The sequence below is a fragment of the Kogia breviceps genome, chromosome 17 (genome assembly GCF_026419965.1).
Source record: "Kogia breviceps isolate mKogBre1 chromosome 17, mKogBre1 haplotype 1, whole genome shotgun sequence".
Classification (NCBI taxonomy): Eukaryota; Metazoa; Chordata; class Mammalia; order Artiodactyla; family Physeteridae; genus Kogia; species Kogia breviceps.
In genome coordinates, this window is record NC_081326.1 from 64,542,523 (window position 1) to 64,560,013 (window position 17,491).

At 37.7% G+C, this 17,491-nt stretch overlaps 1 long non-coding RNA gene across 1 annotated transcript in view; it reads right to left on the reverse strand.

The window, feature by feature from the left end:
- LOC136792858 (uncharacterized) overlaps positions 1-17,491 on the reverse strand; it is a 123,610-nt gene that overhangs the window by 87,903 nt on the left and 18,216 nt on the right. Inside the window, exon 3 of the long non-coding RNA XR_010837393.1 lies at positions 15,325-15,381. This is a non-coding gene — a long non-coding RNA (uncharacterized lncRNA). The remainder of the gene's footprint in view (positions 1-15,324; positions 15,382-17,491) is intronic.

Below are 17,491 nucleotides of genomic sequence, written 5' to 3' on the forward strand. Positions count from 1 at the left end.
TTTCTCTAGTGGAGGTGGCAGCTTTCCTGAACCATATGCCGCCTGGTTCTGGGGTGAGCGGCTTCTCAATTTAGCAATTTTCCACAGCGTTAATGGATGTTCTTACAACCAGAGCTGAGACGTTGTGACTCTAAACACTAGAAATTTTTCTGGGAAGTCCAGCCTATAGCCTGCTTCTCTAGCCTTCCACTGATTTTCTAAACAACCTTACACTTGGTAGATATAAATAAAGACAAATTAAATCTCTAGATATAAAAAAAATACAATGTCTGAGATGAAAAACACACAGAATGGGATTAATGGGATATTGGACATTGTGCCTGGCTTCTTCCAGTTAGCATAATGTTTCTGAAGTTTATCCACATGTGGCATGTATTAATACTTCATTGCTTTTTATGATCAAATAATATTCCATTGCATGCATATACCGCATTTTGTTTATCCATTCATCCACTGATGGACATCTGAGTTATTTCTACCTTTTGGCTATTGAGAATAGTGCTTTTATGAAGGCCTGTGCACAAATATCTGCTTGAATACTTGTTTTCAGTTCTTTGGGAATATATACCTTGGAGTGGGATTGCTGGATTATATGGTAATTCTATGTTATAATTGTTTACGATGCATTGAACTGTTTTTCACAGCGACTGATCCATTTTACATTCCCACCAGCAGTGTATATAGGGTTCCACTTTCTCCTCCTCCTTGCCACCTCTTGCTATTTTCTGCTTTTTTGATTATAGCCACCCTAAAGTGTGTAAAGTATATCTCATTGTGGTCCCTTCAAGGGCAGTTTCTATTTGTCTGATTTTTTTCATATATATGGGTCACATTTTCCTTTTTTTTTTGTTTTTGTTTTGCACATCTTGTAATTTTTGGTTGAAAACTCTACATTTTAGATAATATATTGTAACAACTCTGGATACTAACCACTATTCCTTGGTTTGTTCTTTTATTTGATTGTTTGTTTATTTGCTTAACAACTTGGCTGAACTAATTTTGCCAAGTTTATTTCCCCTGCAGTTTGCTGCCTCTGATATCCACGTTCAGATTTTTTTTTTCCCTTGATATTATCTTTTAGCTTGGCTATTTGGAGTTCACCTCTGGTCAGCATAAGCTACTCCTTGGTCAAAGACTGTACTTAAGGTCTGTTAACCAGTCACATTTTTGCCCTTTACCAAAGGATTCGCGTGTGGCTTGAAGGTAGCTATTAAAGTTCAGGGCTTTATTTTGCTGCAATTCAGCTGAGAACTAGGAAACTGGAGATTCCTTCTCTGATTGCTCCCAAGAGGGTGTAGCCTTGGATATACACAAAATCTTCAAGACTTTCAGGGAAGAATGTGATTTTAGTTTGAAGCCTTGATTCCTAGGAGTCTCCCGTGGGTCAGAACAGCTTATTGTTCAACGTTCAGTCAGTGGGATTCTTTTTGTCAGAGTTTATACCAGTGAGATTTCTACCCTGTGTTGATGGGTCTGTGTATGGCTCGTGCAATGCTTTGAAGTCTGCCTCACATCCTGTTCTGACTGCCTCTGTGTGAGAGCAGCCTAGTTCATGCACACAGGCTTTTGGACCCCAAGATTGACTGTGATCCCAGGAGGACTCTTCTTGCCTGCCTCTTCCTGGTTCTCTCTATTAAACCTCACACTGCTCTGCCATTTTGCCTATATCATAGAGCTATGAGACTCCTCTTACTTGCTTTCCACCAAGATCTCCATTGTTTTTGACAAATCCCTTAAGCATGGGTTTCCACAAGCCCTGTTCCAAATAAAGTAATACCAGCAGGAACTTCCTGTAGGGTATAGAGTTTGTGCAAGGTCCTTGGTCTAAGTTTGGGCTGTTCCTCCCTTGTAGACAGGCAGAGGGGCCCATTCTCAGGAAGGCAATCATCACGTGCAGGAGGAGAGCGTGAGGACGATGAACTGCTCAAATTCTCAAAGGTCCCATTTCCAGTGAATGTTGATTTTATTTATATTCCCATCAAATATTCAGGGAAAATTTCCTCATTACCTTGTGGAAAGTCTTAATGATAAAGACCACTGTTTCATTCTCAAGAGATTCAGAGAGCCAGCATACTGATTTAGTGCTAATCTCATTAGAACAGGGACTGAGGAAGAGAGGATTAACAGCAGGATGCACTGCACCATTAAATATCAAAATATTATCCAATTAGGTGTGATGAACAATGTTTTATTTCCAGATATCAGATACCAAATCTCAAGTAGCTGCAGCATTTTCTAAATCTAAAGTGTATGAGTAACCTTGACTGTACTCTTGTTCATAATTGTAATTCTACACTAAGCTTGAAAAATCCATCCTGGACTTAAAACTGTCTCTTGGTAACCTGGTGGGTTTTCCAGGCACACCCATGAAGACACACATTTTGGTAAACAGCTCATGGATGTCACTATAAAGTAGTTCTGCCAGCCTCACTGAGTTAGGTTGGGCAGCAAAATATAGGGCAGACAAGGTTGTTTGCCAGTGATCTCTGCAGGAATCATTTGATTAAACAGCACATACTCTCCTTCAGAAATGCTCGTCATTCATTCATTCATTCGTTCATTCATTCATTCTACAAAGTCATTCATTCTACAGATGAAATGAACTATGGGCAGAGCTAGTAAGTGTGAATGGGGAATGGAGAGTGCTGAGAGAGATGTGTTCCAGGTAGTGGGGGCAGTAATTCAGAGGCTTAGGGTGGATGGGAGCATAGTTAATTCAATAAACTATAGGTAAGGTTTGTTTTAGAAAAAAATGGCAGAAAATATGCAATCTATAAAAAATGAGATAAAATTGTTAAAATATAAGCTATGAGCAGACACAGCTTATATTAAAGGAGTATTTAGCATTATCTGCATGTATTGTACAGAACAGAGTGTGAGGACTGTTATCCAGCAAAATGGGAGAGACGTTTTCTTGCCTAATTCAACCCACCCCCAACACAAAATAAAACAAAGAAAAAGAAATAAAACAATGCATCATTTTCATTAAAAGTCAGAGGGGCTCAGATCAGAAAGTTCTCAGAAGTCAGATAGTTTGCTGCTGTAGGGAGAAGGACTGGCCCAGAGCTGAGAGTCATGGCGCTCAAAAGAGAGGTGGGCCCACCGCCAGGCAAAAAGCATATCTTTCTTTAGCCAAAGATATGCGTGTTTCTAAAACCAAACAAATGAACAAACAAAAATATACTGTGCACTACAGTGAACTTTATGAAGGCTGGTGAGTGGAATTAGAGGTGGCAGATAAGTGAAAATAATGGTAAAATAAAGTAAGAGTGAGCCCTGGCACGGACAATGGTGATGACACACCATGAACTTAGGAGAACGATGAATTCAATTCTGTGTACTCGGGTCCAAATGTATACGAGCGACAATAATGATTATAAAAAGAAAACCATCAGCCAGAAGTGACAAAGAGACAAAGGTATCCCTGTGGCTATACCTGGCTGAATAATGCATCTTGTTACTAACACGGTGGAATTAAAAGCTAATGCAAGAGCAGCATCCCATAGTATTAATAATTTGTCTACTGTGTTTTTATTTAGCTCATTCATTAAATACAGAACATTGTAATCCCTGTAGTTTTAGTCATTCCCAGTTAATCCTTTCATTCTCTAAAGGGTTGAATTAAAACTCTGCAGGTAATTATGTGGGTCTTAAAAATCGGAATTTTCATTTCAACTAAGTCAATCTGACTGAATTAAAATATTGGTGACAGTTATTACTTGAGACCTTGGCCAAGTTATTTAAGATCTTTGTTTTGTTTTTTTTTTAACATCTTTATTGGGGTATAATTGCTTTACAATGGTGTGATAGTTTCTGCTTTATAACAAGTGAATCAGATATACATATACATATATCCCCATATCTCCTCCCTGTTTCTTGGTTTCCTCATTTGCAAAATGGGAATAATGAATAGGGGCATAGTCACTACATCATCAAGTTGTTATGTAGAATAAATAAGAAATCATATGGAAACCATTTAAAGTAATGCCCAGCACACTGAAAACATTTAAACTCAGATAATAATGTTATTATTTCCTATTATTTTACTTATTGTTATTATCTTCTTGAAATGGCATCAAGACTAGAACAGACTGATGAAATAATGAGAACTTGCTGACTGCTGCCTTGAGGAGGTTTATCCCTATCTGAATTCATTACAGGTTGTCTTTAAAGCTTCTCATCCTGAAGCCGATTACATGAAATAACCATCTCCAAATATTCTCTAGAAAATAAAAGACTACTGAGTCAATAAGTTTGGAAGATGCTTAACACTGCCTAAAATAGCATTTCCCAAATGTTTTTGACCACCAGCCATTTTGTTTGCATGTGTGTATGTTGGGGGGTGTACCTGTTAACATCCAGCTAGATGACTATACTAAGGGGACCTCATTTCTAGAAAGATCTAGCTTAGTAGGTGAGAACACAAGCTCTGTTGAGTTCAAATCCTGCCTCTGTCAGTTACTAGTTTTGTGAACTTCCTGTTCCTCGGTTTTCTCATCTGTACTATGGAAATAATAACAGTGTCATTTCCATAGAGTTGTTTTTATAAGTATTAAAAGGAGTAATCTAGCTGAAAGGTGTAAAGCAAGACCTATCAAGAAGATTATGCTTAACACATATTTACTATTATTACTGCAATCTATGTAAGTCTATATAAAATTTTAGGTCCATAAGATGAAAAGTGAGTCATTTTTGTACTTCAGGATATGCCTCTGCCACTTAATAAGAACGTTATCACATAGAAGTTTCCATTTCAGGCAGTGTGGCATTTGAACCGCCCTGGACCTTTATCATTGTTCAAAATCTCAGTGTCAAATTCTGCGCATCATTTCTCCACATTTGTCCATTTTCCAGAACTGGATTTGTCAAACTTTCAATCTCTCTCCCTTTTCTATATTTTCCTTCTCTCTAACATGTAGGACTCTGAAAATAAAAGACTCCCTTCTCTTCATCTGTGCCAGGGTCACGTTCATGGTAGGTGACACCAGGTGGCAGCAGAAAGAGATGAGTTTCTAGGGACCAGGGTTGTCATTTTTAAAAAACCGATTGGTTGTTGTACTTGGCCATTGCTTTTACTAAAAATATTGCACTCACTCAATGTGCTGGCTGCAGTGGGGCTGAACTTTGTCCCTTTGGGGTATGCATGACTGGGGTCAGTAGCTGTAACAGGATGAAAACAAAGAAAATTCTCTTTATCTCTTATCACTCTTCTTCATTCTCATCCTGGGTGCTGTCAAGAAATGAATCAAATAGGTGTCAGATGCTATTGTTTCAGGCCTTCCTCCAAACTCTTGCCCTGTGACATAATCTCAGCATATAGCTTTAGGAGCAGGAACAATTCCCTGTGTCTCCAGGGATTTCAGGAGCTTACCTAACTGGGAGAATGTGGACAGAAAGCTAAGTTTTCAGATCTATTTCTCACCATATAATAAACACTGCTTTTTCCTACCAACTATCATATACCTCTTTCTTAGTCTGTAAAACGCTGATTTAAAAGCCATGTTCCCAGCCCTATGAGATAAAACATTATTGCTAGAAACAAATCATAGTTTTCACAGTGTCTCATTTCCTTTTGTCAGATATTTACTTTTCCAGTTGCTTTCGCAACGAGGGGTGAGCAAGTAACAGGAGGCAACAGCTTATGAGAGAATTTATAAGAATAATTTACTTTTATGAAATATAAGAGTGACATCCACAAAGATGCCCTTCCTTTTCTTTTTTGCTCCCTTTCATCTCTTCTCTTGACCTTGGAAGTTGTATTATCATCTTGTAATCATGAGGAGAGACTTTACCAACAAGCTTGAAATGCTAAAGCAGAAAGATGGGAAGATTCTGGACTCCTAATGAGATTGTCAGGTTGTTGAACCAGCCTTGAATCTGCTGACCTCCAGTTTTCATATGTTATAATACTTGTCTATACTATTTAAGTCACCATAGTTGGCTTGTACCCTTGCCTTCTCAATGAAGTATTATACGAGAGTCTTAGAATTTAAAAAGGTTGACAGCTTCTCTATCAGCTTCGGGTCTGCAGGTTGTAGGAAGGAGGCTGAATGATGTATGGGAGTGAGTCCTAGCTTTGTATCCAAACACATGTGATTTCAAATGCCAGATCTTTGGCTTGTAAGCCGTGTGTCTTTGGGTCATTTACCTAAGAGATCTGTGATTCAGTTTTGTCACCTTTACAGTGGGGGTAATGGTAGCTAAGAGTATTATGGGGAGGATTGAATGGCATTGCACAGAAAATTTCTGGTACATAATAGAAACTCAACAAACTTCTCTTCCACCTTTCTTACCAGCCTGCACCTAAATTTAAATTCAAGACAGGATTTGGGTTGTGTCATGGAATAGGTTCCTGGTGAAATGTTTTAAATAAAGCAGGATGTGGAATCTTTTATCTCTAAAAAGCCTTGGAAATAGGAAAGTTCTAGTACAATGTATTCTGAGTTGGAGAGTTAGACTGGGTACAAGCTTTCAGAAGCTTTCATCTCTTTGGGTATCTGTAGCTTGTGCTCACTGATGCCACTGACAGTTCCCTCTGGATTGACGGTACTGCTCTTTGTCATTGGTCTACCAGAGGATTTCCCTTAAAGATCACTTGGACATTTTAACAGGGGATGAGTTGTCTACCTGCTGAGGAGAACATAGCCTGCTCTGCCAGAACTCAGGAGCCTGCCTTGTTAGCCTCTTCCTCTCTCAAGCTGGGTCAGAGATTCTCACCTACCGTCTGGGAGGTAAGATCTCACCTGCTCTTAGACTGCATTCACTAGACGCACATCCTGAGATGGGGATTCATGTATAAGTGATTTATTACGGAAATGTTCCAGAAGAAACTGGTAAGGGATGGGGAAGAAGGACCCCAGGAAGAGTATAATTTCTGGCAAAGTACCAGTCTCAGCCTAATCCTGCATAGTTCTCTGCAATATACATTACACATCAAAGTTTCTCCAGCCTCAAGGCAAGGGAGCTGAGCTTTCCTCTCCCCACAGGAGTCAGTCATTGGCTACGGGTTATGGGGTGGGTGGGGAAGAAACTTCCATCTTCCTGTGCACATAACCCAAATGGCTCTAGTAGTTCAGAAACAGCACTTGGAAGATTGTAGACGTAAGGCAGTAGGAGCAAACGTATAGCAACTGGTGGACGTGTGCACAGAACTGGTAAGTAAACCAGAGGGAGTCTGGGCAAGAAATGACAATGGTTCTCTAAACAAAAGGTTTCTTTTCCTTTTGCAATTTTCTTTTCCTCTTATTTATATCACGATGGCCTGTAACAGTTGAAGCATCTGAAAACTGAAATAAATATATATTTTTTAACATAAAAAAAAAAAGAAATGACAATGTTTCCTACACCTATTTCCCTGCCTCTCAGCGACAACATACGTACTTCACTATGGAATAAACAAGACTTTCAACTCTAAATAAAAGCCTGAATTGTCCAAGTCTGCCTAACCCAATCATTTATAGGCCATGTGATATTGAATAAGGATTTAATGTCTCTGAATCTCCGTATTTCTAGAGCTAGAATTTAATAATAGAGTTGGAATGTGAACCTAGGTTTTTTTGTGTGCTTTGTTTTTGCTTTTAATTCTTTCCAGTACATTATATCATAAAATAACTAGATCATGAAATTAAAGGGACCTTGAGTGGGCATGTTCTCTCTGGGCAGGACAGATATCTACCTTTCTCAGAGAGATAGGCATCTATCTTGTTTTTAACATTCTTCCAATTCAGTGGTTTTCCTGACTCTAGACATTCCTGGTAAAATAATAGTATCAATAATAATAAAATACCTGCAACAACAAAAAATTACCTTCCCCAAGGATTATGCCCACTGAATCATCACTTCTATGCAGAAATCTCTGATATTCCCCTAACTAGATAAATCCCCAGTATTATGTGTTCTCATAACACAAAATATATTTTTCTGTAATTTATCAGAGTTGTAACGCTACATATTTTTATTTCTTTGGCCCTCTGATTAATATTTGTTTTCTGCACTAGACTATGAATTCCATGACTTTAGCAACTGTGTCTTTGTGTTCTTGTTCACTCTTCTATCCCTAGACCATGCACAGTGTCTGACATACATTAGATGCTCTGTAAATAATTAACCATTGTAGTATAGTGAACATAGCATGGGCTTAGGGCCAGAAGGATATGGACTTTTCTATAGCCCATTATACACTCCCATGACCAATGTATGAGAGTTCCAGTTGTTCCACATCCTCATCAACATTTGCTTTTGTCAGTATTTAAATTTTATCTTTTCAAGTGGGTGTGAAGTGTTATCCCCTACATTTAATTGGCATTTCTCAAATAACTAATAATGTTTAATAATTTTCCATGTTCTTATTGTCCACTTACATATCTTCTGCCGGAAATACCTTGTTTATCTTTGTCTTTACCGTATTCTTCCCCCTTACATTCACTCCTTGGGGGCAAATAAAGCATCTTCTTAAGATATTTCCTGCCAGTGCTTCTCCTAAGATATCTCTACTGACTATTCTTATGCTGTTCTAGAATATGTGTAACCCAGCATTCAGCTATTCCCCTGGCCATGCTTAACTGGTTGTACTTTTGCCTTAAGAACACCTGGATGTTGGATGAGAAATCACTCCTGTTACTAGGAAAATCAAGTCATAATAAACATCGTATTTTTTAATAGTCTATTTAAGATATGTATGAAGGCCTCACATTACACAGTGCTCTTTATCATACTAAGAAGACTATGCATTAATTTTCTACTGCTGCCATGACAAATTACTACAAACTTAATGACTTAATACAAATTTATTACCTTACAGCTCTGGAGGTCAGAAATCTGTTATGGGGTCTCATTGCCCTTAAATCAAAGTGCTGTCAGCAAGCTGCATTCCCTTCCGGATGCTCCAGGGGAGAATGCATTTTCTTGCTTGTTCAGGCTGTTGGCAGAATTCCGTTTCCTGTAGCTGTGGGACAGTTTGTTACTGGCTGTAATTTGAGGGTACTTCCCAGCTTCCGGGGGGTTACCTGTATTTCCTTGACTCATGGCTTCCTTTTTCCATCTTCAAAGCCAGTAACGAGGCTGAGTCTTTCTCATGCTTCATTTCTCTCTGTCTGATCTTTGTTTCTCATGTAGTAGGACTGACTTAATTGGGCCCACCCAGCTAACCCAGTTGAATGAATATCCCTATTTTCAAGTCACCTGATAACAACCTTAATTCCGTTTTGCCCAACGACATAACATATTCACATGTTCTAGGGGTTAAGCTGTGGACAAAGTTGGGAGGCCATCATTTTGCTCAACACAGACTATATCAAATATTTCAATGGTTGAAAGTTACTTTTGACCTTGTCACCACTTGGGATTTGCTTTTCTCATAATCCTTCCCCTGTTTTAAAATTTTTGTTGTTATCATGGATATCCAGACTTCTCACTTCCTTTATATAAAATGTTACATTATTATAACATGTGCTTTCAAAATGATAAACCTCATTCTATTCTGCTATCAATGAAAACAAAAGATGTAGAGTTAATAAGACTCATACATCTTGGAAGGCAGTGGAAGAATCATCTTAATTAGTTGAATATATATTCCCAAATAAATATGGTATTCTCTCTAGGTGTAACTATTATATTAACTGACAAGCGAATAAAAACTGAATCACCTCAGCACTTATATCCCTCTCTCCTTGTCAGACTCACTATTATTAATATATATGCTTCTTGAAGTCAAGGGCTCTCCCCTGGGAGCATTAGACTTGAGCACTCAGCTCCACTTGAGACTGAGGTCCACAATTACTCAGTGCCTTTGATCATTATGAAATTTATTTAATCACAACAGTCACGATGAAAATAATAGTCTTCTAGCATATTACAGTTTGCAAAATACTTTATAAAATATGATCTCATTTTAAGTCATGTGTCAATCCTGTGAGCTAGGCAGGAAGCACCTTTTTTATTTGCTATTTTTCATTTGAAAAACTTGAATGGAGTTAATCTTGCATAAGTTCACATAACTATTAAGTGATAGTGTGTGGATTTGAACTCATCTCCTTTTCTTTTCACTATGCCTACTATGGTTAATTTGGCAAGTTGCTATGATTATCAGTTTCTGTGATTTGACTCATGAATTTGATAGTCTAGTTTTTGTTCAAGTAGAAAAAGATCTGGAATATATACACCTGATATACTGACCATCATAATTTGTTTTCTAAAGCACAATTATCTTACTTGGTATGTACAGTTGACCCTTGAATGGCATGGATTTGAATTGTGTGGGTCCATTTATATGAAAATTATTTTCAACAAACATGCACAAAAGTACTACATGATCTGCAGTTGGCTAAATCTGTGGATGTGGAACAGCAGATACAAAGGGCTAACTTTAAAATTATATGAGAATTTTCAACTGCACAGGGATTGGTGTCCCTAACTCCCACATTGTTCAGGGTTCAGCTGTATATTCTGAATTCAATTTTATGCAGATTCTATTTCCCACTACCTTTCTGATATAATTTTTAGACTTTTCTCTACTTTTTGGCTCTGAGCAGTCTCTAAAAATTGTCTTCTTCTTTACCTTTACATGATCCCATATGGATCTCCATGTCATCTATGTGTTGCTCTTTCCTCCCAGGGAGAAAAGCAATCTGCTAAATAAATTCTCACTAGAAACAAAGAATCAGATAGCTAGTAGAAGAGATTTAATTCAAGTGGCTAGCAATGTTTGAACTCCAAAGACACAGCCTATCTCACCATAGTACAACATGATGCTTTCAATAATTTCCCAAATGACATGTTTTTCAGGATTCTTAGTAACTTCTTATCATTGTCCCACAAAATATGTACATGATATATATAAGGAAAACTACAAAATTCTGATGAATGAAATAAAAGAAGAACTAAACAAGTAGATAAGACATTCATAAGAAGACAATAGAAGACATTCATAAGAAGACAGTATTGTCAAGTTGTCAGTTCTTCCCAACTTGATCTATAGATTCAACACAATCCCAATGAAAACCCAGCTAGTTATTTTGTGGATATTGCCAAACTCATTCTAAAGTTTATATGAAAAAGCAAAAGACCCAAAATAGCCAACACAATATTCAAAGGAAAAACAAAATTGGGGGACTGACAGTACCCAGCTTCAAGAATTATAAAGCTTCAATAATCAAGACAGTGTGTTACTGATGAAAGAATAGAGAACAGAATAGAGAGCCCAGAAATAGACCCACATAAATATAGTCAATTGTTATTTGACAAAGAAGCAAGGGCAATACAATGGGTTAAAAAACTGCTATTTCAACAAATGGTGCCGGGACAACTGGACATCCACATACAAAAAAAAAAAAAAATCTAGACACAAAACTTGCATCCTCCTCAAAACTGAACTTAAAATGAAGTACAGACCTGAATGGAAGTTGCAAAACTGCACAACCCACAAGCGATAACATATGAGAAAACCTAGATGATCTTGAGTAAGGCAATCACTTTTTATTACATAACACCAAAGGCATGATCCCTGAAAGAAATATTGATAAGCTGGAGTTTCAATTTAAAACTTCTGCTCTATAAAAGACAATATTAAGAGAGTGAGAAGGAAAACCAGACTAAGAGAAATATTTGCAAAAGACACTTCTGATAACGGACTGTTGTCCAATATGTACTCATAACTCTTAAAACTCAATAAACAAACAAACAAAAACTACCCAATCAAAGATGGGCCAAAGGTCTTAACAGACATCTCACCAAAGAAGACATTCAGATGGCAAATATACACAAAAAAAGATGTTCCACATCTTATGTTGTTAGCGAAATGGAAATTAATACAACAATAAAATACCCGCTACACACCTATTTGAATGGCCAAAATCCAAAACACTGAAACACCAAATGCTGATGAGGATGTGAAGCAACAGGAACTATCTTTTATTACTGTTGGGAATGGAAAAGAGTACAGCTACTTTGGAAGACAAGTTGCCATTTTCTTACAAAATTAAGCATACTCTTATATGATGTAGGGATAGTGCTCCTTGGTATTTACTCAAAGGAGTTGAAAACGTACGTCCACACAAAAACTTGTACACAAATGTTTATGACAGCTTTGTTTATAATTTCCAAAAGTTGGAAATAACCAATACGTCTTTCTTTAGATGAACAGGTAAATAAATGGTGGTGCATCCAGACAATGGTATATTATTCAGTACTGAAGAAACATGAACTATCAAATCATGAAAAGATATGGAGGAAACTTAAATGCATATTACAATGTGAAAGAAGCCAATCTGAAAAGGCTCCATACTATACAATTCCAACAATATGACATTCTGGAAAAGGCAAAACGATAAAGACAGTAAAATGATTAGAGGTTGCCAGGAGTTAAGGTTGGTGGGAGAAGATTTTCAGGGTAGTAAAAATACTTTGTATGTACTATAATCTTGGATACATGTCGTTACACATTTGTTCAAACACACAGAATATATAACACCAACAGTGAACCCTAGGAAAACTATGAGCTTTGAGCGATAATGATGTGTCAATGTAGGTTCATCAATTGTAACAAATATACCACTCTTGGGGGACGTTGATAATGAGGGAGGCTATACATGTGTGAGAGCGAAGAGTATGTGGGACATCTCTGTATCTCCTTCTCAGTTTTGCTGTGAACCTTAAACTGCTCTAAAAACTTATCTCAATTAAAAGAAGTATTATCCTGCACTAGTTCCGTATTCCAGAAATAGATTAACCAGGGCCAAATATGTTCTGAGATTGTTACCTTACTGTGAACTAGGTCTTCTGTGGCTCCTGCTTAAGACTTTGTTAGCCTTATAATCAGTGGTGACACATTTTGACTTAAATAGTAAACTAATAATTAATCAAATTCCTTGGATCTTTTTTCCATTCCTACTCTAGTTAATTGAAGATTTCTCCTTCTCTATTTGTGCAATGGGTTACTTGAACTAAAACGAAGGGGGAGACATATGACTCAGCTAACTTTCATTTTTTTGGAGTCATCCTATTATTCCGATCTCTGAGCAACATAGAAAATTGTTATTCTGTTTTGTTATAAAGCCATTATTTCTATTTTTTCTTCCTTATCCATTTTATGTCAACAGCAAATATGAGCCTCAACCAGATATCTATTTCTTTATTCAAATAATAGAAAATGATGTGTAAGAGACTGATGACAGTTTAATATGTTACCTCACTTATTCCTGTCCATAGCCATTTTCTTTTAAATAATTTCATAAAAACAACACTTTAAAGATGAAGGATTCGATCTTTTATTACAGTACTACCATCAACACAGTATAATAAGTCTATTTAGAACTGCAATTTGTTTTCCCAAAAGGGATTTAAGGTAACTTGCATAATACAGAGCAAGATGGACTAGGTTTAAATTAGGAGTAAAATAATAAAGAGGAACAAGGCAGGAGACCTAAGAATAGCAAGGATGAGACTTAATGTGCATATTATAAATATTTATGCTGAAAATATTATTTAGTAAGAGTTGGCAACCAAAAGGAAAATTTTAAAACCCTGCCTGTTACATAGTTCACAGTACTTATAAGCTATAAATGGATCAGTTCTATTCTTATTGCTGGGAGCAGACGGGACTTTCTCCCCAGGATCCTCAAGAAGAGTACAATATGCGATGTAAAGATTGGTGCGTTCAACAACAGCTCTCAGTAGACTCAGTGATGAATGCTGTGAGCAGTTTCTTACAGTAACCCTCAATCCAGTTTAATGGTCTCCCACCAAGACACAATTTAGTAAAAGGGCGAGGCAGTGAAAACAATGCCCTAAGGAACTGATTGGACACAGTCAAGTTCAGGCTTAAATTGACTGAGCCTAATCTGGGGGCATATTTCAGCCTGTTTAGTGGAATCCTGGGGGTGGCATATCCATCAGGCCATTCTTGGCTGTATCCCTCAGCAGAGCTTTTGATAAATATTAGGCAGCAATGCGTTCCACATTACATTAGCTGGCGAACATTTGGAAGACAGTTTTTTTTCCATATAGCCAGGTAAAAACAGACCCACATGCCTGGTAGGTAACTGAGCTTGGGGATGGGCTGACATGAGCCTTACTAGTCAATTTCTAGGAAGCCAAAATGGTTGAGCAAAGTGGAATTGAATACCTTTGCTTAAAAACCTTATTTCTAGGAAAGTCTGTCCTGTGTCAGTAACAGGACAGTCACAGGCTGTCCCCTGTTCAGAGAGGCATGGGCATTCATAGCACAGATGACATCATTAGGATGTCTTGGTAGTAATGGAGCAAATGGCACACCTCCAACTTGCAAAGATCCTTGTTCTATGCTGGACCATTTTATTAGCACAAGCCCTTTGATAGCATCAATCTCTTGGCATCCTGGGACTTTGATCTTTTTAGTTTTCTGGTGCCAAACAGTCTGCAGCTTTAATTTTCTCACTTATATAGCTCAAAGTTTCTTATCTTTTGAGGCTGAGGAAACTGTTATCTCTGGCTCTCCCTGAGTGACCTTATTTATCTCACGCACAGTGATAAGCCCTTGTCTGGGCAGAGTGGTGGGAGGCATGGAGAGGAAGGGTTAGGCAGGGATGTGCTACTCCTTCCCTTGCTCTGCACAGACACGTCCCTGGGGACCTTGCACACTTGGGTCGTGTAGTCAGCACACTCAGTCATACAATCTCAGGAAATGCCTCATAGCTGATTTCATCTAAAGACAGATGAGAAGGTGTTTTTAAGAGACTGACCTGTGACTTTGAAATCTCAAACCACTCTCTACAAATAGGCATCAACTCTGCCTAACAGGTGAAGAAAGATGGCGTTGATAAGTCTGGCAGGGTTGCCTCTTACTAGTTGTGGGACTTCTCAATTACTCTATTTTCTCAGTTCTAAGTGGAGACAATGATACTTTTTCTCAGGATTGTTTTGAGGAATTAAGTCATTAACATACAAGTAAAATGCCCTCATGGTATGTGCCTGTCATTCTCTCTACTTATATCAAGGTATTTCATCAATTTTAACCGATCTCCTTTTTCCCTTTCATCTTGAATTTTTAAAATCAAGGTGAAACAAAATCTATATTTACTTTTCATATGTTAGTATTTTCTTTCCAAAAACTGTTTTTAATTGGTAGTATATCTTACATTCAATAGCTTCATAGAAATGAGGACTATTATAGAGACGGGTAGATAAATAGATAAAGATATCCCTTTCCTATTGTCTCAAACTACATTTATGTCTATAAAATTCATAATTAAATCATAAGTCCATAATTATATCAACAAAGGAAGCAGTGTGCTTTAGGGGAAAACAAGGACAAGCTTTGGAATTAGGCTAGATTTGAATATTGGTTCTTACCATTTGAGCAGTGAAAGTACTCCATTGCTTAATTTCCTTGTGTCTCAATATTCTCACCTGTAAAATGGAGAAAATAATACATATTTAATAAGAGTTAAAATAGCATCTAGTTAGGACTTGGCACATAGTAGGTATTCAGTGAATAAGTATATCTTTTCAGTTAGCAATGTGCTAAGTTTTGTGGGGATCACAAAGATGAATAGGAGGAAAGATAATTATAATTTTTGATTTTCTATTTTGTATTAGGCTCTGTGGTTGACATTCTATGTGTGCACATCTCAATTCTCCTGAAAACCTGTGGGGAAGTTTTTAATATTCCCATTTAACAGATTAAGAAATTATTTCTCAGAGAAGTTAAACACCTTATCCAGAGTCATTTCTTGCCCTGAAGGAGCCTGTATTCTAATTGGAGACATGAGTAACATGTATCTGAAGAGCAAAGATGTACAATATGAAAGAAGTATTATAAAGGCAGATATAGTACCTACAATTGAGTAAATACAGGTGATAAGCATCAAGAATTTAGAGGGAGAGATCTTCCTGGGTTAAAGTGTTTATCAACCAGGATAGGTTGCCTTATGCTGCAGTAACAAACAACTCACAAATTTCAGGGGTTAAAACAGCAAAGATTTAGTTTTAGCTCGTGGCCCTCAAAGTCAGACACGTCATAGCTGCTTAGGAAAGCAGGTTGAAGTAAACACCATTGCCTTTGATATTGTTGGTAACTGCCAAAGTGATAAAAGAACTCCAGAGTCATAACATTAATTAAATTAATTAAATGCTTGGCCATTGAATGCTGTGGTCCAGAGTCACTTCTACTTTCAAGTTATTGGGCAGAAGTAGTCATATGACCTTTGCAAACACAAGGGGGTCAGAAAGCCTAATTCCACCGTGTGCCTGGGAAGAAGGAGATCTGGAAATATTTGGTAAATGGCAGTAGTAATTAACACCATGTGATTCTTACAAGAGTCTAATATAATCTATTTTTTAGTGATTTTTACAAATCATCGTTTTTAAAAATACTATATTTTCTAAATACTGAGGCTGGGACCTGGGACCCTTTGCTGCAGTGCTGCAATGCTTTCACCTGGACACACCTCTCCTTGAGCAACAAAATACAAAGAAACTATATGAGACTAAAAGTAACTGCATGCATGCACAGTTGGGACAAATTCTGGACAAAAAGAAAACGAAAAACCCAACTGCCACTTTTGAAGAGGCCGGAGCAAAAGCAGGGTACTGCTCAGGCCCTTGCACACAACACCACCTAAGGGGTGGGTAAACCATCTAAGTCACCGCTCCCGCCCGACCCCTGGACACACCCTTACTCTCACCCCATCTAAGGAACAACTCGCCCCTCTCTCAGCGAGTGGGCCAGCAAGGGAAACTGTTATTTGTTCTCCCTCCCCACTGCTACGGAACTGTTGGAGTTCTCGCTCCCAATAAAACTTTGCCTGAATTTCTTGTCTGACCTCTGATCAATTTCTATTATTAAGTAAGCCAAGAACCCTGGTCGGTAACAATACTAGTTTTGGTTAAAAGCTGCACTACTGATAAGGATATGTCTGAATTTTCACATGTATGTGAGCCTATTACTTAATTCCACTATCTACACACAGGAGATTCCTTGTTTACAGTCATCACTGCTGATTTCTTTCAAACCTTTACTAAGCACCTGCCAGTAGAACCTGTACTTGTTGGTAGAAACTGTACCTATTCAAGCCTCTGCTTCTTATCTTCCCCTCTGAGCAGACATTACATCCCAGGTACTCGTTTGTCCAAAAAGATTTATTGAGTAGTTGTTGTTTACATAGCACATTTACAGGGCACCTTGGGAATGACAAATACACAATCATACTAGGACAACTTTTTAAGCATCTACCATCTATGTGGCTGCCTAGACCAGAAGCTAGAGAATCACCCTGTACTTCTCCCCCTTCCTTACTATATATGCCATTATATAGTTATCAACCTCTGTTGACATCATATTTTTAAGACAATTGACTGCACATTGTAATCGTCTGGGATACTTTTAAAAATACTGATGTTCAGGTCCTATCTCAAGAGACTCTTATGTAACTGGTTTTGGAAAAGGCCTGATCGTTGGGGTGGGGGCTGTCTCACGTGCAATCAAGTTTGTGGTACACGAAGTCTCAGGTCTTTCTAC